The sequence below is a fragment of the Pan troglodytes genome, chromosome 9 (assembly GCF_028858775.2).
Source record: "Pan troglodytes isolate AG18354 chromosome 9, NHGRI_mPanTro3-v2.0_pri, whole genome shotgun sequence".
NCBI lineage: Eukaryota > Metazoa > Chordata > Mammalia > Primates > Hominidae > Pan > Pan troglodytes.
Window position 1 is genome coordinate 118,979,281 of NC_072407.2, and position 18,725 is coordinate 118,998,005.

General features: G+C 39.9%; 1 protein-coding gene across 14 annotated transcripts in view; it reads right to left on the bottom strand.

Annotated features, from left to right (window-relative positions):
• Window positions 1–18,725, bottom strand: part of SIK3 (SIK family kinase 3) — a 252,127-nt gene that overhangs the window by 190,697 nt on the left and 42,705 nt on the right. The gene's annotated exons all lie outside the window — the stretch shown is intronic.

Sequence of the window (18,725 nt, forward strand, 5' to 3'; positions counted from 1 at the left end):
TTGCTTGTTTGCCTGCCCCCATAGCTAACTACTATATATCATTTGTTTCTATCTTTAAAATATTTGATCATAGAAATTAAGCCTAAGAATATTGGGGGTTTTTTTCCCCATAACAAACTACTCAAGGTAAGTATTACTCTAGGAAAATTGTGTTGCCTGGTCTTTATCCAGAATCTTGGTTGTGTCTGCTGCAAAAAAGGGAAAAACTGCTTTTTCAAGGCCATAGCAAACACAGCATGACATGAAAAATCTAAAAGATTCTGAGAGTTAGGAAATCTTCTAAAGGATCCTCTCGCCATTTAAGAGGCAGGAAAACTTCCCAAGGTAAACCAGGGAAAAATCAAGAGTCTCTGTAAAATATATAGCAATATAATAAATTCACAACAGCCCTTGCCTTCAAGCAGCATACATTAACAATAAAAGTCAACTACAAGAGATATCAGAAAGCAAAACAAGACTAATTGCCACATGACTCAGAGACAATTAGGCTATTTCAGTTCAAAGGAGGGAATGATCATCATGAGCCAGAATAGCTGAGAAAGCTTCACTAAGGCTGAGAAGCAACTTAAGCTGTCAGGAATAGGTGTTGGTACTGAGGACGGGGCAGCTCACTCTGGCCCCATGTTTAGACTCCTGTCTTCATTGTCCTGACTCCTGAAGAAGGATATGGCAAAGGATGTGAATCTGACAGCTTTTAACAACATAAGGCAACTAGCTTTGAATTTGCCTCCTGTGTAAGTGGGGTGATTGCCCTAGATAAAGAAACAGTTTCCAAGGCAGAAAAAAAGAGATGATAATCCAGCAGAAGAAGAAAAACACACACACAAAAACCAACAGAACCACCACAAAGCCAAGTGATTCAAACACCTGACCCTGGTTTCCTTGCCAAGAAACAAGTTAATTCCTATGCTAAGCACCTTTCCTCTGTTTTCACATTTCTTCTGTTTTCAAATGCTGAATTCAACAAGAAATCATAAAATCATACCACTTTAGTAGTTCTGAAAAGTTTTATAATGCCTCTTTTTTGTTGTGTACTATGGGGTGGAAAACTCTTTTGTCTTATTCCTGAATCAAGAAAGTAGAAACCTTTGCCAGAATCATTTGCACTAGATAAGTGAATTTGCATATCAGACCATATTTTTAAAAGCAGAAACATCCTGTATAGAGACTCTCCTTATAGAATGACTGACCTGCCTTGGCCTAAGGAAGCCTTCTCCCCCTCTTCCAAGCACAATCTTCCTGTTTTCTCAGCCTCATCTGAACCCGCTCAACCAAACAAAGAACCACTCAAACAAAATTTCACAGAATACCAACTTTAATAATTTCTAGCCAAATCAACACAAACTGTGGCTCTGGCCTAGAATAAACTGCTACAAGATACTTTTTTTTTTTTTGGGGGGACAGAGTCTCGCTCTGTCTCCCAGGCTGGAGTGCAGTGGTGCAATCTCAGCTCACCACAGCCTCTGCCTCCCAGGTTCAAGCGATTCTCCTGCCTCAGCCTCCAGAGTAGCTGGGATTACAGGCACCCGCCACCACGCCTGGCTAATTTTTGTATTTTCAGTAGAGACGAGGTTTCACCATGTTGGCCAGGCTGGTATCGAACTCCTGACCTCAGGTGATCCTCCTCGGCCTCTCAAAGTGTTGGGATTACAAGTGTGAGCCACCGCACCTGGCCACTACAAGATTCTTTATTTGCAATGACTCTCCTCTCCTTTTACCTTTGTTAATAATCACTCATTTCTTCCCCACAGATGCATCAAAGCTAAGATTCTTCGAAATATCCCACATGCAGCCGGGCGCAGTGGCTCATGCCTGTAATCCCAGCACTTTGGGAGGCCGAGGCGGGCATATCATCTGAGGTCAGGAGATCAAGACCATCCTGGCCAAAATGGTGAAACCCCATCTCTACTAAAAATACAAAAATTAGCCAGGCATGGTGGTGTGTGCCTCTAATCCCAGCTACTCGGGAGGCTGAGGCAGGAGAATTGTTTGAACCTGGGAGGCGGAGGCTGCAGGGAGCTGAGATTGTGCCACTGCATTCCAGCCTGGGCAACGGAGTGAGACTCCATCTCAAAAAAAAAGAAAAAGAAATATCGCACATTCATGGAGCATCTTTAGATCAGAATCACCTCGGCTCTACGTTGAGACTACTGTAATTCTTAGCACAAGGACAGAAAAAGTTGACTCAAGGCTGTCATTTAAAAGAAAAAGCATAATTAATAAACCCTATTTGATAAATAAAAAGATACCTATTGTCTTCATATTACAAACACCGAAAATAAAGCTCAACAATGAAAATATATATATTTTTAATTGTGTTTGTTTGTAGAGGTGAGGTCTCGCTATGTTGCCCTGGTCTTGAACTCACTTAAGTGATCCTCCCACTTCAGCCTCCCATAGTGCTGGGATCACAGGCGTAAGCCACCATGCCTGGCAAGAAAATGTTCAGAACAAACCCTACAATTAACTCAGTTCATGACAGACTTGTTACTAATGTATGATGTTTGCAGTGTATAAATGGTGCGATGTACACTACAATTCTCACTGCATATTATAAACAGACATGTTACTATGAAGTTGAGGGAGTGGAAGAAAACAGACTTAATGCTTTAGCTGACTAAAATCGAAAGGTCCACATTCAAAAGACATTTTTTTTAAGAGATTAGGAGTTAATTTTATGTTAAGTAAAACCTATTGTATCATAAGTAACATTTGTTGGGCACTTAATATGTAGTAGGTACTATAGCTAAGTGCTTTACATGATCATCTGATTTAATCCTCACATAGACACTAAAGAAATAGTTACTATTATTTTACAAAGAAGAAAACTACGGTTTACAACTGTTAAGAAACTTGCCCAAACTGCTAATAAATGAAGAAGCTGAAACTCCCATCCAGGTTTTCCTGACTCCAAAGCCTGGACTCACCACTATTTCTTCAACAAGGATAGCAGCAGGTTCTAGTGTATAAATAAAATAAACACAGTGACTAAACACATTTCCCCACACACTCATCTCTACCACTCCCACAGCCCACCTGAACTCTAGCTAATTGTTCTTAGTCACTGAAAACATTACATGGCTAGATAAATGATAAATGTCAGCTTTGAAAAGGGGAAAAGAAAGTGCCTTATGAGCTTGAGCCACAGATGATGGGCCCTCTTTTTCAAAGCCTTGTCTGCTCATTTGTTCATTCAAATCTCACTGAGCACCTATCATAGCAAGCAGTACTGTGTAGTGATAAAGAGCAGAAGAATGCTTAGGTTCAAATCCTGGCTCCATCACTAACTGAGCATGTGACTGAGTAAGTTACTCTACTTCTTCACTACATTAATTATCTAAAGCATTTAGAACTGTGCTCGTCATTTATTATAGTAAACAATAAATGTTAGCTGACGTTATTACTCTGTTAATAATGTTACTAGGCAATAGCTAAGCTACAAGCTTCTGGGTGATATGGCATGCTATTCCCTCTCTTCTGAAGCTCGAAATCTAAGACATGTGCATAAATAACCACAAATAAATCTGTAAATAACACTATAGGTATTAGTACATAAATGCTACAGATGTGCCAAGGAAGAGATTACTTCTAGCTAAAGATATCGGGGAAGGTCTCAAGGAAAAGGTGCACTTGAGCCAGACCATAATACAAAAAGTAGAGGAGAACATTCCACATACAGAATATAATCGTGGAATAGTAAATTGAGCTCAAGTGAAGACTTACCATGGAAGACTGGTGATGAATAAACCTGGGAATGTAGATAAGATTAGGGACCAGATTATCCAGAAACTTAAAGATCCAAATAAAGAGTTCACATATAAATACTATCATCATATTTTCTTTTCTTTTTCATTGTATATATTTAAGGTATACAACACAATGTTTTTATATACTTATATATAGTGAAATGGTTACTATAGTCAAGCAAATTAATTTATCCATCACCTCACAGTTACCTGCCTCCTTTTTTTTTTTTTTTTAGCAAGGGCAACTAAAATCTACTCTCAACAAAAATCCCAGTACAATACAATATTATTAACTATAGCCCTCATGTTATACATTGGATCTCCAGAATATCGTATTTTAAAATGTAAGCTAGTATTAATATTGCTCAAAGTGGAATACACATATAAAAATGTAAAAAGAGAGAATTCAGATCTCCAGAATATCACATTTTAAAATGAAAAAAGAAAGAATTCCCCCAATTTGGGGGATAGCAGGAAGTACTGTAAGAGATGGGGAAAAAAATAGCAAAGCAAGTCAGAGGAGATGTGGAAGAAAGCCAGGTTTCACAGGTAATGCATTTATATAGACCAGCTTTCCTCAAACTGTATGGTAGTCACATAAATTTGAGAAAGGCTACATGCCCCACCCTCATCTAGCCCTTCAGGGATCCACAAGACACTGGTACTTCAAGACCTCTCAAATGACCTGTAATTTTAAAACTAATTTTGTCCACTCTATATATTCTCAAACTTATTTAATTAAAAAAATCCTTTTCCTCCTAATATATTTAAGCAATGAGGGATACTAGTGTTCTACAAAACTCATTCTAGAAAACTTTGATGCGAAAATATCTGAAAATAATTGGGAAAAGTATGATGCCATATGAGATGAGATGGGAGATGTCTTAACAGTTCTATAATCATTTTTCAGAAAGACTTTTCCAAGATCACAGACTACTCTGGAAGTCTAATTTTGTTTTTACCCTAAGAGGCAAGTAAACCAACTAAAGGAGTTCTATAAATGATTATCATGCTTTGTTTTCTACCTGGCAATACAACTTTTAAGACTAAACTCTGACAACAATACAATTTGAATTACTTCTGATTTCCTTGTCCAAAGATGCCCTAAGGATTTCAAGAAGTATTTTCCTTTACTGATCAGAAAAGGAAACAGGTAGAGCCCGTTTATCCCTACTCTTTTTTTCATGTCTTTTTCATCTTTTTCTCTCCAGTTTACCATTTTCCATTCTCTATTCTTCTATTCGTATGTAATTTTCCCTTTACTGGCCCACTTTTGTCCTATGTACTCATGTCCTCCTTATTTCTCCCAGCTCCCTCCTCAAATTATTATCTGGAGCCTGGGGACTGCCATTATGACCAAAGAGCATGTTCAACTGCTAATAACTGACTTCGAGGGTTACAGAAGGCTCATGATATGCTATAGTTCCCCCATTTTTAGCCTACAGTAGACACTGCCCATTCTGCCAAAGCACTCTTTCACACTAAACCCACAGTGCTCTCAACAGCTACTTCTAATCTCTGGAAGTTAAAACCTATTTGCAGACAGGTCCTATATGTTCTCATTTGTATTCTTTAGATCTATTGGCTGAAATGTGAAATACGCTAGTAAACGCAATTCGCAGGTAAGAAAGGAGGCACAATGGTTAAAGGCCAGAGTGTTGTCTCGCTGCACATCTACATGTGTCTGGTTCTTAAAAGTCAGTGTCCGCATTAGAAGCATTTAAGGAACAGTACAGGACTTTGCCAAAATATCAGTACAACCAGGAATCCTCGTATACTTAACACACATAAGGATAAATAAAAACAATGAGGATAAACTTCAAAACAACCTTGAGACATTTTATTTTCCAGGAGTCTTTCCTCCACACTGACTACCTGAATGTTTTCAGTAAGCATTTTGCTGTGGTTTCTCAGTTAGATTTCATCTAAATATGAGTAATCATCCTAATTAAGAAAAGCCAACTGGCTAAAATGCTAAAAGATCAAGCCCTCCCTTAAAATAATATCTTTCTCTGTTCAACTAAGAATGTGGAGTGCAACAGCGTGAAGGAAAATGTAAGACTCATTCAATGATGGCACATAACTAAACCAATTAAGATAAATTTTAAAAGTTGTTTACTTAGTAGCCGCCAAATTCTATAAGGAAAATAACTGTTGGTGCAATTATGCAGTTTTGTATCTCATTAGCTGCCACAGTGAAAGATTATGTATTGTGCAACAGTGATATCTGTTGAACCAATAAAATCAAAAGCTACTGTCAGCAAGCTGCGTTTATATACCTCTTAAATCAGTAAATCTTTTTTCTTCTTTTAAAACCAAGATATGCCCACAAGAGTTCCCAAAACAGCTTCCATATTAAAATTATAAATTATTGACTTGATGAGCTTCTCTAACCTGTGAAGTTGGAGAAACAGTAGTTTTTGATTCAGCAAAGGGCATTCCCACCATCCCTCCGAAGGTGCCATGAAACAACTCAATAGACTAAAGATGGGGAAAGCTTAATGACTGAAATAAAAATAGATAAAAAAGGAAACAGAGTAGTTTCTACACTGCAATTCACTTCTACTTTTTCCATCTCAACATTAAAACATATATATCATCTAAACAAAAACTCATTACCATATAAAAATAAGGTGGAAGTTCAGTCTTCAGCCTGGATACTTACACTGTAGTCTCCCCACTCAATGAGGCTTAAGAGGCTTAAGCAAAGTTTTTAAAAAATACTGAAATCCATCTGATATTCAACACATGTAACTAAACAGTACAAGCACTACCATTTTACAAAACCAATTCTAGATGACATATTCATAGGAGTTTCCAAAAAATGCCTGAACTCTTCATAATCTTGCTATATATTAACCATGCCTCAACATTGCGTGACTATAACAAAGCTTAGCTTCTGTATCATATCACTACTAAAATCAACATTCAACTGAACTGTTCAGCCATAGGGTTTCATGTCTAATTAATTATTTAACCATATCTTGGCCTCCAAATCTAATTTATCTTTTCCCTGGTTCTGAACCTCAGTTACATTTTACAATCTCACTTTAGTTACTTTCTGTCAGCCATCTCAAATCCTGTGTGAAACAAAACACAGTATAAACGATGTTTTATTCACCTTTATGCCATTAACATTTAGTGCAGTACCTGGCACACAAGTTCTTAATTCATGTTTAACTGGCTTGAAGGCTACTGCCCCAGTATAGTTCTGGCTCAATAAAAACTTATGTCAAATGACCATAGCAAATATTAGTAATGTTCGTTTTGAGATGGAACAGAAGCCTCATTCCCTGAATCGATGTTCCTGATGATGATTTTGTCAATAAGCAAAGGAATGTAAAAGACTACTTTTAAAACTATTCTATTTCTTGAATCTTTTCAAAGGAAACAAATTTATCATTTCATGTTTACATAATAAATATTAAAATGCAAGTGAATGAAACAAATTTCCAAATTATAACTCCAATACCATTATTTTTACTTACTTTTTTATTTTCACTTTCTAAACTTTCTGGGGGACAGGTGATAAAGAAAACTATGCTTCTAAAAAAGTTTAGTACTTATAAAAACCCATCTCAGTGATCATGGCAGACTTATACTTTTCTTATTCTATACACAGCAAGGTATAGTATCTCTAAACTATAATTCCTGCTTAGACAAGATTAAGAGTCCCAGTGACTAAATTTTAATTATGATTCATTTAGACAAGCCAAGACATACAACTAGACAAAAAGTAAACTGCTGACTTAGAGATTTAATGATACAAAAACACAATAAAGCCTGCCAGGAAACAGTATTTCCCTCCTCGGCTTTAAATAGCACCAAGCCTGGTCACTTTAACAGACCTCTTCACCCCACATTTTCTATCACCAAGAAAAAAAAAAAAGTTAAAAACTTGAGGGCCCAGTCCAGGTTTTCTACCTAAAAAAGGCAAATCATCAGCCTTTGGGCAACATAGGGAGACCCCGTCTTTATAAAAAGTAAAAAAAGAAATTAGCCAGGAGTGGTGGTATACGCTTGTTGTCCCAGCTACTCACAGGTGAGGCAGGAGGATCACTTGAGCACAGGAGTTCGAGGCTGCAGTGAGCTAGGATTGCGTCACTGCACTCCAGCCGGGGCAACAGAGCAAGACCCCCATTTCTAAAAAACAACATGGCAAATCAGTCAAACTATCCGATACTAAGGCTAATAAATAATTGGTAATAACATCGGCAAATCAGCCATAGAATTTCCTCAGTTATCTTTCTTGGCTTCAAACAATGGGGACCATATTTAAGAACACATATAGGAGATAAAGACTGGTTAGATAGATAATATTTGCAGATGTTAAACCATCACAAGCTAATTTCACTCATTTCAATATTGCTCTTCCCCTTCACCTCCAAAGCACAAGACAGACTCAGTCTTCTATTCTAAGAATTGTTTAGAGAGGATTTGTCAATATATAACCAAACATCTGCTTAGTGACGGGAAAAACCTCTGTTCGCCAGCCAAAGGACTTGTGAGAATGAGAGCTACATGTGGCTTCTCCCCTCTCTGGCCTCCTAATTCCACATCAGTTTGTAGTTATTCTTGTACTACAAGAGTATCAGTTTCAGAATGTAAGCCTCATAAGCTCCCAGGAAAGCCATTCTAGTGGAACTGTTCCAGAGTTTCACTTTAGCTCCATAAGGAACCTAAGAAGCCCCGCCCATAAGAGTGAACGGTAATTGCTCCGTTGGTTTCCACCTCTGACCTATAAAGACCAAAGCCTGAGCTGTCTGTAATCCATAAGCCATTTTAATATTCTGCTAGAACACTGCAAAAATGTGGTTTTCACTAGAGGCACTGGCATGAAGCTGAAATTGGTATTCTCGCTTACTAATCCTGTGTAGTATTTGTTCTAATTCTCAAAAGTAGAGGAAATTCTCTTTTTAAATAAAAAGGGCAGTGGTGAGACCCACAACACTTACGACAAGCCATATAACAGACTGTCCTAATCACACTTAGATAAATAATTAGTAAGCTACTCTTCTCCGCATATTACAGTAAGTAAGTAATCTACTCCATTATTTTGGCATCTGTTTCTTAAAATTTGCTGCACCTATCCCTTCTAAAACGCATATACTGTGTAAAAATGTATGAACTCTAAACTTCACAGGTAGAAAATCATCCAGTTTAAACTTTTTTTATATGAGGAAACTAGAGTTCAAATGCGTTAAATGATTTAGCCAAGGTCATACGTTCTGTGGCAGACTCAGGATGAGAATTAGGGTGTCCTGACTTCCAGTCTAATGTTTTTTATGACCACATCAACTAGACAATGAGAGAAAGCCCTACCATTCAGTGGTGGTAAGTGCAGTGGGCACTGTTCCTATCCATCTGTCTTTCACCATATACAATCCCTCACTGTTCTGCACAATAGCCTATGTGGTAACACAGCACATATGAGCTAAACTACCACTCAAGGGTCATTTTAACAAGCATGACACAACACTGAGGCACAATGCCCATGTTAAGCAAACAGCAAAATACCATGACACAATTAAGGCTTTATTTAAGCCAAACCATGTATCTATGCCCCTGCTTCACCATTTAACTAACAAGCATCTTGAGGGCAAAAATTATTTCTTCTTGATCTCTATATCCTTTGCGGCACTATTCAAAAGTTTTGCTCACATACCTGCTAAAACAAATTTAATGGGGGGAAAAAAGGTGTCTCCTTGAATATTCTTAGGTTGACATCTAAAATTTTCATTACAAGTTTTAATCACTGCAAAGGTTATATTTTCATTTATATATCAATCTATGCCTATTTAGAACTGACACCTAAAAACACTATTATATTGCTAATTTTAAAGCTATTAACCCTACTATATTGGTGAGGCAAAGTGGCTCACGCCCATAATCCCAGCACTTTGGGAGGTGGAAGTAGGTGGATCACTTGGGCCAAGGAGTTCAAGACCAGCCTGAGCCACATGGCAAAACCCCGTCTCTACAAAAAAATACAAAAATTAGTCACACACGGTGGTACTCGCCTGTAGTCCCAGCTGCTCAGGAGGCTGAGGTGGGAGGATTGCTTTAGCCTGGGAGGCAGAGGCTGCAGTGAGCCAAAATCGCACCACTGCACTCCAGCCTGGGCAACAGAGCAAGACCCTGCCTTAAAAATAAACAAACAAACGAAAAACCCTACTGCATCACTAATTCCAATAAAATCTAAACACCTGGGCAATCTGATATCCCCCATCCTACATTTTAAAACTGTAACAGAATCTTTTTTTCCTATATAAAATGCTATGCCATTTATCGGTCTCCCTGAAACTGTATTTCTATTCTGCTTCTTCCACAGTATTTAATATAACTTTTATCATACTTTCCTTAATGAAAACATGTATATTATTGTTTATTTATGTTGGATTGTGGTATGGTTACTATTATAGTAAAACACAATCGATGAAGACAATGCAAATGTTACAAATTTTGAGAACTAAACATAAAAAGTAATTTCCTTTTTTGGAAATGCATCTCTTAATAAGATGTATGGAGGAAGATACCTTGATAAAAGGAAGTTTCACGCGTGACACTAGTGTTTTGACTATCCCTTTGTTAGAATCCTGGAGGATTTTATACCTCATAGAAATGTACAATGGTGAGATTCAAGATGGGTGAAAGGTACGGCTGTCTTCTGTTAATCATAAGAAGGCACAGGGCTAAAGGGAGGGTAGGGAAGTTGGACTCGCATTATATCAGTGTTGCCTTCAGACAAGTCAATTTCAGGAAAGAGTATAAATAAAATATAGAGAATCTGGAAATTTATTCTCTTAAAGCAGTCCAAGCCTAGATATTCTTAGACATGTCCTCCAGTTTGAGATCATGGTTCTAAAGCACCAGACTTGGTTCATTTATCGGAACTCAGTAAATACTTGTTGCATTAAAATAGTTCAGGGCCAGATGTGGTGGCTCATGCCTGTAATCCCAGCACTTCGGAGGCCGAGGTGAGAGGACTGCTTGAGCCCAGGAGTTTGAGACCAGCCTGGGCAACATAGTGAGACCTCATCTTTACTTATATAAAAAATAGTAACAATATAAATTAAATGAAATTAAATTGTTTATGAAAAAATGTTATTCAATGAGAACATCTAGATCGTACTGATTTTTTTCTAATCAAATGATAAAGTCTGTTGTGAGGATGAAGCAAGATGGTGAATGTAAAACACTGAGAACAGTGCCTGACAGATTGCCTCAGTGTGTCCTACCTGCCATTCATCTTAATATTAGTATTCTTAGGCAAATCTTATTCTTTCTCTCCATCTCCCCTACATTTATTTAAATAAGACTAAGGTCTTATTCAGACATGGAAATACGATTTATTTCTAAAACCTTAAATATAGTTCACTCTGCCAAGGAATAATGGTTCAGAATGACCATCTATACTTCATCTTGGTACTATTTTTTATACATACTATGACTTTCACATCACAAGCATACAGGTTAACTTGAGAAAAACCAGAAAGCTATTTATGCAAATAATGGCAAAAATAAGTAGGCCATTGGTGAAAATCATATTTTCGACACTTAGATGAAACCCCAGATTTATTTACCTTTAAAAAGTTAATGAAATACATTTAATTCTACAGACATAAGGTCAATTAAAACTTTCCAGGCTGGACGCGGTGGCTCACGCCTGTAATCCCAGCACTTTGGGAAGCCGAGGTGGGCCGATCACCTGCGGTTGGGAGTTCAAGACCAGCCTGACCAACATGGAGAAACCCCATCTCTACTAAAAATACAAAATTAGCCGGGCTTGGCGGCGCATGCCTATAATCCTAGCTACTAGGGAGGCCGAGGCAGGAGAATCGCCTGAACCCTAGAGGCGGAAGTTGCAGTGAGCAGAGATCGGGCCATTGCACTCCAGCCTGGGCAATAAGAGCGAAACTCCGTCTCAAAAAAAAAAACTTTCCCATTAATTCATTATTAAACCAACTTCTTTCTCCCAGTATCTACTAAGAAAGGTCTATGCGGTACATATCCAAGAAAAAAATGCCAGGAACTTTGGCCTATTGAATTTAAGAGTGTCAGAACCTACGTCCTTTAAAATACTTCATGACTAGCCAGGCATGGTGGCTCACACCTGTAATCCCAGCACTTAGGGAAGCTGAGGCATGTGGATCATGAGGTCAGGAGTTCGAGACCACCCTGACCAACATGGTGAAACCCCGTCTCTGCTAAAAATACAAAAATTAGCTGGGCGTGGTGGCGCACGCTTGTAATCCCGGCTACTCAGGAGGCTGAGGCAGGAGAATCGCTTGAACCTGGGAGGCAGAGGTTGCAGTGAGCTGAGATCGTGCCACTGCACTCCAACCTGGGTGACAGAGTGAGACTCCATCTCAAAAAATTTTTTTTAAAAATACTTCATGATTTCTCTCAGTTTTTTTGTCTAGCATCTAAAAGATTTTTAGGGGTTGTCAACTCTTTAATAATATATTTATAAAAAGTAGTTGATTCCAACCACCTCCATAAACACCATATATTAGGGGATAAATTCTAGGGAGGGATATAAAGTTTAAAAAGATACTTTCCATCTGGACGCAGTGGCTCATGACTGTAATCCCAGCACTTTAGGAGGCCAAGGCCGGCAGATCACTTAAGGTCAGGAGTTCGAGACCAGCCTGGCCAACACAGTGAAACACCATCTCTACTAAAAATACAAAAATTACCCAAGCATCATGGTGCATGCCTACAATCCCAGCTACTTGGGAGGCTGAGGCATGAGAATGGCTTGAACCTGGAAGGCAGAGATTGCAGTAAGCCGAGATCGCGCCACTGCATACCAGCCTAGGTGACACAGCAAGGCTCCATCTCAAAAAAAAAGAAAGAAAGAAGCAAGGAAGAAAAGGAAAAGAAAAAAACCTTTTTTACCCCTGAAAATTTTATTCAAAATAGAGTTTTAAAATGGATCAGTCTAGGTGCAATGGCTCACACCTGTAGTCCCAACATTTTTGGAAGCTGAAGTGGAGGAATCACTTGAAGCCAGGAGTTTGAGACCAGCCTGGGCAACAAACCGAGATACCATCTCTATACAAATTTTAAAATTAGCCAGGCATAGTGGCACGTGACTGTAGTCCTAGCTATCCAGGAGCTAGGATCCTCCTCCTTAGGATCACTTGAGCCCAGAGTTCAAGTTTATAGTGAGCTAGCATCACACCACTGCACTCCAGCCTGGGCGTCTGAGCGAAAACCTGTCTCTTAAAAAAAAAAATAGGATCTTATATTATAGTATAATTATATAAGATAGCAGCCGGGCACAGTGGCTCACGCCTGTAATCCCAATGCTCTGGGAGGCCAAGGCAGGCGGATCACCTGAGGTCAGGGTTTGAGACCAGCCTGGCCAACATGGCAAAACCTTGTCTCTTCAAAAGTACAAAAATAAGCCGGGCGTGGTAGCAGGCACCTATAATCCCAGCTACTTAAGAGGCTGAGGCAGGAGAATCGCTTGAACCTGGGAGACGGAAGTTGCAGTGAGCTGAGATCGCGCCATTGCACACCAGCCTGGGCGACAAGATCAAGACTCCATCACACACACACACACACAAAAAAAGATACCACCATTGGTGAAAGTTGGGGGAAGGGTATACAGGACTCGATGTACTAATTTTGTAATTTCCTATGATTCTATAATTATTTCAAAATAAGCTGGGTGTGGTGGCTCATGCCTGTAATCCCAGTACTTTGGGAGGCAGAGGCGGGCAGATCACTTGAGGTCAGGAGTTCGAGACCAGCCTGGCCAACAGGGTGAAACCCCATTTCCACTAAAAATACAAAAATTAGCCAGGCGTGGTGGCACACGCCTGTAATCCCAGCTACTCAGGAGGCTTGAGGCAGGAGAATCGCTTGAACCTGGGAGGCAGAGGTTGCAGTGAGCTGAGATCACACCACTGCACTCCAGCCTGGGCAACGAGAGCGAGACTCCATCTCAAAAAAAATTAAATAAATAAATAAATAAATAGATAAATAAATAGTTTTTTTTTTTAATGGATCTTAAAGGAGAGGCAAAATTTCAAAAGGTAAAATGTTCTGGGTAGATACAAACATAAAATGCAATTCACATTATAGGACTCACAACTAGGCCAGGTAAGCCACACAGCTCATTCTAGGATATAGTGGAAGATAAGGTAGAAAAGGTAACCAGAGTCAGACTGCAGAAGAGTCCTGTGATGGTTAATTTTATGTGCCAAGTTGACTAAGCTAAGGAATGGCCCAGACAGCTGATAAAACATTTCTAGGTGGGTCTCTGAGGGTATTTCTGCAAGAGATTAGCATTTGAATCAGTAAACTAAATAAATAAGACCCACACTCACCAATGAGGGTGGGCGTCATAATCTGTTTACCCTTTTCCACCCAGAGAGAGCAAACGGCAGAGGAAGAGCAAATTCACTCTTTCTTCTTGAGCTGGGATATCCATCTTCTCCCACTCTTGGACATCAAAGCTCCTGGTTCTTGGGTCTTTGGACTCCAGGACTTACACCAGCACACCACCCCTTCCCAATTCCCAGGCCTTCAGCCTTGATTCCCCTGGTTCTCAGGACCTCAGACTCCAACTTAATTACACCACCAGCTTTCCTGGTTCTCCAGGTTGCACATGGCCTATCATAGGATTTCTCGGCCTCCATGATCACATGAATCACATGAGCCAACTTCCATAATAAACCTCCTCTTATACCTATCTATATATCTATTATATATATAAAATAAACCTCTTCTATATCTATAGATATAGATATGGAAACTTATTATGAAGGTTTTGGGGTTTTTTTCCTTGTTTTTTGTTTTTTGAGACCGAGTCTCCCTCAGTCACCCAGGCTGGAGTGCAATGGCGCAATCTCAGCTCACTGCAACCTCCACCTCCTGGGTTCAAGCGATTGTCTGCCTCAGCCTTCCAAATAGCTGGGATTTACAAGTGCACACCACCATGCCCGGCTAATTTTTGTATTTTTAATAGAGATGGGGTTTCAACATGTTGGCCGACCTGGTCTCAAACTCCTGACCTCAGGTGATCTGCCCGCCTCAGCCTCCCAAAACGCTGGGATTACAGGCATGAGCTACAACGCCCGGCCTATAGAGGTTTATTACAGAAATCCATCTATCCAGGCCGGGCGTGGTGGCTCATGCCTGTAATCCCAGCACTTTGGAAGGCTGAGGCAGGTGGACCACGAGGTCAGGAGTTTGAGATCAGCCTGGCCAACATGGTGAAATCCCGTCTCTAATAAAAATGCAAAAATTAGCCGGTCGTGGTGGCAGGCGCCTGTAATCCCAGCTACTCAGGAGGCTGAGGCAGGAGAATTGCTTGAAACCGGAAGGCGGAAGTTGCAGTTTGCAAGATAGTGCCACTGGACTCGACTGGGCAACAAGAGTGAAACCCTGGGGGAAAAAAAGAGAAAAAAAGAAAGGAAAGAAATCTCTCTCTCTCTTTCTGGAGAATCCTAATACAAGTCCAGAATGACAAGCTAAAACTTGGAACTTTCCTTGTATATGATGGGGTATTTTGTGAGGATTTTTTATAATGCATGAGAAAAGTCAAAGTAAGGCTTTATAAATATTAATATCACAGCAGTAGGCAGGAGAGACTGCAGCGAACCTAAAGGTAGAAAGACCAGTTACTATTGCAGTAGCCCAGGCATGGTGGGGTGTTAAGGGTTGGCAGTAAAACCTGACCATAAGGGGCTTAAGAGTTTAATACCCTGAAATCCTCTATAAAGAGTCTATCTCTGGCATTCATTCTGAGCTCTCTATCATGTTTACAATAAAGAAATCTCTTCTCTGAATCACATTTTAACATTTCAATCTTCAGCAGGTTTATAAGAAGAAAGTGGAAAAGGCAGAAACAGCTCTCTTTATTATCCCCAACAAAACAAAAGTCTTATAGCAGCCTTTGTGGCCTTGGATTGTATCCCTTTAAGCAAAAATAAATCAGAAGTCCTCTTATGCTCTGGGATTAACCTCCTTCCAATGACTACATGCTGTCAGCTACAATCTACCTATTGCAGATAGGAAGCTTCATTGTAATAGCAAATTTCTGGTTGAAGAGCTTGCTAAGGTCCAATCCCAAACAGCTTTGTGGCTCTAATGCCGTAGTTTCAGAAAGCAATACTTTCCAGTTGCATGCTGCTGACTGCTGCAATGCAGGAGGACCTGGCACTTTATTCTGGGCTACACAAACAGCACAACTGATTGCTTACTGGGTCCCACTGTGTACTAGATACTGATGACACAAAGATGATTAAAATAGTCCCACCTTCAAAAAAGCCACAGTCTATTGGGAAATATACACAAAAAAGTAACTGCAGGCCGGGCGCGGTGGCTCACGCCTGTAACCCCAGCACTTTGGGAGGCCGAGGTGGGTGGATCACGAGGTCAGGAGTTCAAGACCAGCCTGGCCAACATGGTAAAACCCTGTCTCTACTAAAAATACAAAAATTAGCTGGGCATAGTGGCATACACCTATAATCCCAGCTACTCAGGAGGCTGAAGCAGGAGAATTGCTTGAACCCAGGAGGCGGAGGTCACAGTGAGCCTAGATCATGCCACTACACTCCAGCCTGGGCAACAGAGCAAGACTCTGTCTTGGAAAAAAAAAAAAAAAGTAAAGTGGCAAATGCTATTATAGGTAAGTATGTAAGAAATGCTTTGAGAATAATAATAATAGCTATATTTATGAAGTACTTAGTAATATGCAAGCCCTTTCAATGCATTTTCCCTACATTAATTCACTTAACCCTCACAGCAAGACTAATATTACTCATTTGTTATAAATGAGAAAACTGAGACACAAAAAAGTTAAACAGTTTCATCCCAGTTATATACAACTACCTTAACAACAAAGGCAGTCTGGCTCCAAACTCAGGGATTTTAACTTACCACTATATTGCCTCTTTCCCCCCTCCCACCCTACCCCCTCCACTGAGACAGGGTCTTACTCTGTCACCCAGGCTGGAGCACAGTAGCACAATCATGGCTCACTACAGCCTCAAACTCCTGGGCTCAAGTGATCCTTCTCCTTCAGCATCCAGAGTAGCTGAAACCACAGGCATGTGCCACCATGCCCAGCTAATTTTTTTAGTTTTTGTAGAGATGGGGTCTTGCTGTATTGCCCAGGCTGGTCTCGAACTCCTGAGCTCAAGCAATCCTCCCTACTTGGCCTTCCAAAGTGCTGGGATTACAGATGTGAGCCACCACACCCAGCATTTTCTTTCTATTTTTTTCAAAGAGACAAGGTCTTGCTATGCTGCCCAGGCTGGCCTCAAGCAATCCTCCTGCTTCAGACTCCCAAGTAGCTAGGACTGTGGGTATATACCTCTCACCAGCTTATATTGCCTCTTATAATGAGGGACTAACTAATGTTGCCTTGGATGGCAGTTAAGACTAAAGAGAAAAGAGCGAAGAAGATATATTTGAGACAGACCACTGAAGAATCACCAGGAATTCACCAGACAGACTAGATGTTTGGGGTGGAAGGCTGAGGGCTTATTAGCAGGGAGTGCTTGAGGGGACAACCCTCTAAGCAAAAAGAATGCAGGTACAGCAACAGCAGGTCAGGGACAAAGGTATGAGATTTAGAGTACAGGGTGCAGTCACCGAACAGTCAGTAGTCTGCATATACTGTAGGACCCATGGGTCCCAGAACAAGAGGGGAGGCTCTAAAGATGACTGTGGTGTAGTGGGCCTTGGAGGCTTTATATTTCAGGTAAGAGAGACCCATCAGAGGCCTTTCTGCTGAGTGATATGAGCAGATCTACCTACTATAAAGATAACTCAGGATGAAAGGTACAAGATGGCCAAGAGGCCAGGAGAGCAATTAGGAGATTATCACAATAATTGTGTCAAGAAATGATAAGGAGTGGTTGGATGCAAGCACATGTTTCGGAAGCACAATCAACAGTACTTGATAGGCCAGGCGTGGTGGTTCACACCTGTAATCCCAGCACTTTGGCAGAGGTGGGAGGATCACTGGAGCCCAAGAATTCAAGACCAGCTTAGACAACATAGTGAGACCCCATCTCTATAAATAATTTTAAAATAAATAAAAATTAAGATGTTTAAAATGAAAATACAAAATAACAGTACTTGCTGACTGGTTGCATATGAAGGATAAGGAAGACAGGCAGACAGGCAAAGCTATCCTGAGGCTCTTTTTCTGGGCAGAACAGGACGAAAAGGGGATCAGCATTTAAAAGGAATAATAATAATAGCAACTAATATTTATTAAGATATTAGTATATACCAGCACTATGCTAAATACTTTTACAAGAATTATCTCATTTAATATTGATAAAATAAGTTCATTATCACCCTTTCATAAATGGAGAAATGGAGGCTTAAAGAAAATAAGTAGTTTATTCAGGGACACAGTCACTAAGCACTGAAGCCACAGAAAGACTCTGACTTTAGATAAACTGAGTTTAAGATATCTGAGGAGGCATCCAAATGTAGATTTCTAACAGGCAGCTCAATATTTTTTGTACGAACTTAAGCTAAGAGTACAACAGATACAGATTTATAATAACAATGTAACTATACTATTGTTACTATTCCTATTATTAGCATTTATTAAGCACTTAGTGTACATGAGACACTATTTTAAATGTTTTACACACATTATTCATTTACTCTACACAATCCTGAGATAGGTAGCTCTAGTCTCCCCACTCTTACTTACAGAGAAAGAAACAGAAACATAGAGACAAAGTAAATCATTCCGTGTCTCTTAGGGAGAAAATAATGGAGCCAGGTTCAAATCCTGGTCTCTCTGGTTTGGATGAGGGAACAGAAGAGAAGGTGGGGCTACAGGTGGGTTGGATAGAGGAGCCAAGGACAAAATCCAGAAGAATATAATCGCTTAACAAGTAGGCAGAGAAACAGGCACTACCTCATAGGATGGTTGTAAAGATAAGTAAAAGCACACAAAGGACTTGGCTAGGGCCACAGTTTGAATGTCTCCGC